Raw genomic sequence first — 5,748 nt, 5'->3', positions numbered from 1 at the left:
GGGCGGTCCGAGCCGGCGCGCGGGCCGGACTTTATTCCGCACTTCGAAAGCGGTTCTGTGTCAGAGATGCTGTCGTTCTGCCCACAGCGCGGATGGGGAAACTGAGGCGTGGGGCGGCCAAGTCACTTGTCCAAGGTCACAAGCTCAGGATGGGCAGAGCTCTGGCCAAGGACCATCAGAGAGGATTTATAGCATTTCTGTGCCCAGTTTACACCCTATTCGCGCTTCCGCCCCACCCTTCGATGGAGATAAGAGGGGCGAGGTAATTACTAGTCCGTGGGAACTCGGCCCCGCGCTGCGGGTGGAGAGACATCCCACTTTCTAAGTTTTTGCTCTGGCCCAGCCTGGCCTTGGCGAAGTTAGATCTGCAACGTCCTTTTCCTTTTCTTAGTTTTGAGCCACTTTATAAATCCGAGCCGAGCGGTGATGACCTGGGTTGACATAACATGTAGTTTAGCCCCCCAGTCCTTCTAAGAGTAGAGACTTATCCCCTTTCAAAAGATAAGGAAACTGAGGCCCAGTTAGGAAAACAGATAGTATTATAAGCCAAAGGAAGTATTAGACTCTCAGCCAGAATTTTAACATGACAGTCATATTCCTTGAGACCATTTTTTACTCTATGCCCTTACAAGGTTCTCCTGGGTTGTACTTGGTAGGGAGGGGAGGGGGGAGGCTGAGCAGGCGGAGACTTAGCTGTAGTGAGTGCTGGTGATTGGTGTAGCCACAGTTGTTAATATGAACAACCTTCCCTCCCCTTCCTCCTTCCCTTTTTCCTCCTTCCCACCCTTTCCTCTGTTCTCCTCCTTCCTCTGTGTCTCTCCGCTCCCCCACCCCCTCAAGTAGGCTGTAGGCAGTTCTGAACCTGCTGCTCGGGGGATGAGCTCTCGCCTTCTCTCTCAGATCATGGTGGGGGGGCGGGGGGAGCCCTCTGTTGAGGGAAATGACTTTTCTTTGGCAAGGGAAAAAGGCAGCTAACATTCCCCCCTCTGGTGCCCTTTTATTTCTCTGGGTTTTTTATTCCTCTGGCCCTTCTCCCTGTGTAGAAAAGGGGGTGAGGGTGTAGGGAGTTAGGGATAGAACTTTTAAAAAGGCTACCATAGGAGGAAGTATTGAAACCTATCTTGGTAGGGAACTATCTCATACCTACAGAAGAAACTGTAAAGTGGTTTTGATGTTTTAAACGGTTGACTTTGTAGACGGTGGTCAGCACCTGAGCCCTGGAGGTCTAGTGGAAGAGAACATGTCAGTTTGGTTGATTTTGATCTGTGAGATGAGAAGAGTAACCATTGCCTTTTACAGTGCTGGGTGAGTGGGCAGTTGATTCAGTTCCCACAGCCAACTGAGGCAGGGACTCAGAAGTGAGTTGACTTCTCCCCTCTCCTCTCAGTTTCTAAGTAGTCACATTAGGTTAATTGGCTCCACCTGTGCCATTCCCAAGTCTGTGCCCCTTGTCCTTGGCTCACCCATCTTCTGGGGCTGATAGCAGGACTGGACACCAGCATGTGGGCAGAACGAAGTTTCACTGTGCCTCTTATGAAGTGTCCCCACGCCGCACGTCTGGAGCCTTTTCCTAAGAGAACAGATGGCTGTGGGACCCAGAACACCATCGGGGCTCCCAGTGCCTCTTCTCCAAGTCTCTGTTTTCCTTGAGGGTGGCACCCACCCACACGTTCCCAGAACAGTGGTGCGACCCTGGCATGCATTAGGACAAAAGCTTTCTTTTTTATTTCAGTTTTGATAAGCCCTACAAAGACACCCTGGTGAGAAGCCAGCTCTGCCTCATGCTCACAGAATAGGCTGTTCTTGGGCAGGCTTCTTTGTTCCTGTGGGTTTTTGCCATCAGCCTCCCAGGAAGAACCTGTTTGAGACCTGTGGGGGCGTGAGAGGAATGGGGAAGCGCGTTGAGATTTCATCTGTAGCAGTTGAGTGACTTAAAAGCCATTTGGAACAGAATCCATCTTGAAGGAACATGGTGAAGAGTATCATACAAATCTGAGGGTCCTCAAATGCAAGAGAACCTCTCCTCACTGAACCTTGAGGAGGAGAAATTCTCATGATCCTCCTAGTTTTCATCTTGTTTTTCTCTACCCACCTCTCAGTAGTCTCCTGTTAGGGCTGTTTCTCTGCTTCTCCCAAGTCATGGATGGTGGACATCCCTGTGTGCCCACCTCCCACCCCTGCCCCCTGTTTCTCTGTTTTCTTTTGCATAGCTAGCTCAGACTGCTTGGCTGTGTGGCTCCAGTGGTTACAGTTCCTAGGACGGAGAATCTGATTGACCCAGGTTCAGGTCAGGTGGATTCTCTAGATCCAGTCTGCTCTGGCCAGGTAACTGCTGCTGCTGATTTGGGAGCAGCTTCAAAGGATAAGCTGGAAATAAGGAAGCCAAAATCTTCTCTCGGTCACCAGGGATATGATTAGCACAGGCTGACTTTGACCACATGGATGTTCCAAATGCTTCTGGTGGCTGCCAGTTGTATCCTGGATGCCACTCTCCAGGCTCCTTCTGGTAATTTCCACAGCCTCTAGCAGAGCACAGCATGAGCACGGCCTCAAAGAAAGGCCTGTACCACATCTACGTGATGTCAGAAGGGAAGGTGAAAACTGTACTGTCTTTAGCCAAGCCCCTCCTAGTAGCATGACAGGCAGGCATTGAGGTGAGAGGGAGGAAGTGGAAAGATAACCTGCCAAATAGGTGCCTGGAGGATCAAGTGGATCCTCATGGCTCCCTCCTTGCCTCCAGTAGCTTTATGAACTTTATTATTGAGCTTGTCCTGACACACTGCTAGGCTTATGTCCCTTTTACTCACATCAGCAGGCCACGTGCCTGCCATTGTTAGAGCAACCTCAAGTGGATTGAGGAATTCTTTTTTTATAGTTGACATCTTGTCTTTGGGATCAGGTTTAACTTGTCTGTAGCCTGACTTCTGACTGAGAAAAACCAAGGATCCCTTGGCTTCATCACTGCAGGAGGTCCACTTGAAGGGACACTGCAGCTCCCCTCCCCACCCGCTGCTTTTCTTTAGCCTCTGTCTCTCCTCTCCTCCCTGCTTTATTCCACCCCCTCCCCTGCTGGGTGTTTCTTGGCTGGTGATCCGATGTCTGGAGGAAGGCTCACCCCCAGCAGTGACTGCTCAGATGGCTTCCCCCATGTGTGCGGGCTTCAGGCAGACCGACTGTAACTGTTTGGGCAGGGCCACAGCAGGACCCTTTTCCTTCCTACAGCAGATAATTATTGAGCAACAGAAACCAGCCAGGCACTGGGGACACAGCCAGTGAACTAAACAAAGGCCTGGTCTGGTGGGGAAGAGACTAGCAGCATGAAGGTATGACACATCAGGTGGTGAGAAGCTCTGTGGAGAGAGGTTAAAGCAGAGTGAGGGCCTGGGAAGGGGGTTTACAGCTTTTAGTGAGGGTGGTTGGAAAAAACTTCTTATAAAAGGACACTTAATTATTTGCCCAAAGGAAGTTGGGAGTGACTGATGTGGCTGTCAAGGAGAAGAGTCTTCCAGGCAGAGAGAGGAGCTAGCACAGAAGCCCGGAGGCTGGAGCATGACTTGGTATATTAGCTGGAGTGGATTGTGTGAGGGAGAAGGTAGTAGATGAGGTAATGGTGGGGCTTGCTTTCTGAGATGGGAGTCATGAGCTGATCTGGATTTTAACAGAATCGCCTCCCTTCTAGCTACTGTGTGGACACTGGAGTGTTGGTGGCATTGTGGAAACAGGGCCCTCATTGTATCCTGGGTGTTCAAAGCGTACCAAGGGCAGGTGTGCAGAAGTGGTACCACGTGGACAGTGATCCCCGAAGAAGATGTGGGTCCTTCACTGGGTTCAGATTTTAGCTTGGGCACATGATCCACTTTTCTCAGCCTCCGTATGCCATCTATTAAAAATGGGAGAAGCAATGCCTGCTGTGAGGAGTTGCCGGGGGCAGTGCATCTGGGAGGGGCAGCAGCAGCAGTGATGCTGTCACTGCACACTGTGTCACGAAAGGCCCCTGTGTCCCCAGCGCTCCGTGTTTTACCACCCCTCAGTTTAGGGTTGGCAGAGTTGCTTAGGCCGAGACCCTTCCATTTCACAGATGAGGAAATAGGTAATTATACAAAAGATGACTCTGAGTGAAGGTTCATCTTAAAACAGCCCTCCACATTGCCTGCAGAATATTTTGGCTAAGAAAACTGCAGCTGTTCTCTTTAATTTGAGACCAGAGGAGTTTTCGTATTTGTTATTGATGCTTGGTGGGTGTAAGACGGTCAGGGTTGGGCTGCACCAGCTCACTAGTGTGTGCAAGTTAAAGTGTCAGTCCTTTTATCTTCAAGTTTCCATAACATAATTGGATTTTAACATTTTGCAAATGGACCTTGCTATGGAAATGATATTTTCCTTCCTCTGAGATTGTGATTACCAAAATATCGAATCACATGGATGCCAGTTTCTTCTTCCACAGGTGAGAGCAGAAGGCTCACTTGTCTTAAATGAACTAAAGACCACATAGAATTCTGGTATCTATGTGCAACTGTTATTTGTAAAGTTGTCAGGATTAGAGAAAAATCAAAATAGAACAGTAATTACCCACGTGCCCACCACCTAGATTCCCTGATGGTTGACATTTTGTCATGTTTGCCAATTCTGTCTACTTCCAGGTGTATGTAGATAGTTTTAATCAATGTTGAGTTTTTAGCTGAGCCATTAGAAGCTGCTGACATGATCAGATCAGATCAGTCGCTCAGTTGTGTCTGACTCTTTGTGACCCCATGAATCACAGCACACCAGGCCTCCCTGTCCATCACCAACTCCTAGAGTTCACTCAGACTCACGTCCATCGAGTCAGTGATGCCATCCAGCCATCTCATCCTCTGTTGTCCCCTTCTCCTCCTGCCCCCAATCCCTCCCAGCATCAGAGTCTTTTCCAGTGAGTCAACTCTTCACATGAGGTGGCCAAAGTACTGGAGTTTCAGCTTCAGCATCATTCCTTCCAAAGAAATCCCAGGGCTGATCTCCTTCAGAATGGACAGGTTGGATCTCCTTGCAGTCCAAGGGACTCTCAAGAGTCTTCTCCAACACCACAGTTCAAAAGCATCAATTCTTCGGCGCTCAGCCTTCTTCACAGTCCAACTCTCACATCCATACATGACCACAGGAAAAACCATAGCCTTGACTAGACGAACCTTTGTTGGCAAAGTAATGTCTCTGCTTTTCAATATGCTATCTAGGTTGGTCATAACTTTCCTTCCAAGGAGTAAGCGTCTTTTAATTTCATGACTGCAGTCACCAACTGTAGTGATTTTGGAGCCCAGAAAAATAGTCTGACACTGTTTCCACTGTTTCCCCATCTATTTCCCATGAAGTGGAAGGACCGGATGCCATGATCTTCGTTTTCTGAATGTTGAGCTTTAAGCCAACTTTTTGACTCTCCTCTTTCAGTTTCATCGAGAGGCTTTTGAGTTCCTCTTCACTTTCTGCCATAAGGGTGGTGTCATCTGCATATCTGAGGTTATTGATATTTCTCCTGGCAATCTTGATTCCAGCTTGTGTTTCTTCCAGTCCAGCGTTTCTCATGATGTACTCTGCATATAAGTTAAATAAGCAGGGTGACAGTATACAGCCTTGACGAACTCCTTTTCCTATTTGGAACCAGTCTGTTGTTCCATGTCCAGTTCTAACTGTTGCTTCCTGACCTGCATACAGATTTCTCAAGAGGCAGATCAGGTGGTCTGGTATTCCCATCTCTTTCAGAGTTTTCCGTAGTTT

At 48.7% G+C, this 5,748-nt stretch overlaps 1 protein-coding gene across 1 annotated transcript in view; it reads left to right on the top strand.

Moving 5' to 3' along the window:
- FKBP1A (FK506 binding protein 1A, 12kDa) overlaps window positions 1-5,748 on the top strand; it is a 27,832-nt gene that overhangs the window by 501 nt on the left and 21,583 nt on the right. The window lies entirely within an intron of this gene.

Source organism: Bison bison, unplaced genomic scaffold (genome assembly GCF_000754665.1).
Source record: "Bison bison bison isolate TAMUID 2011002044 unplaced genomic scaffold, Bison_UMD1.0 scf7180017864167, whole genome shotgun sequence".
Taxonomy (NCBI): Eukaryota; Metazoa; Chordata; class Mammalia; order Artiodactyla; family Bovidae; genus Bison; species Bison bison.
The sequence above is the reverse complement of the archived record's forward strand: the minus strand, read 5'-3'. Positions and strand labels throughout refer to the sequence as shown.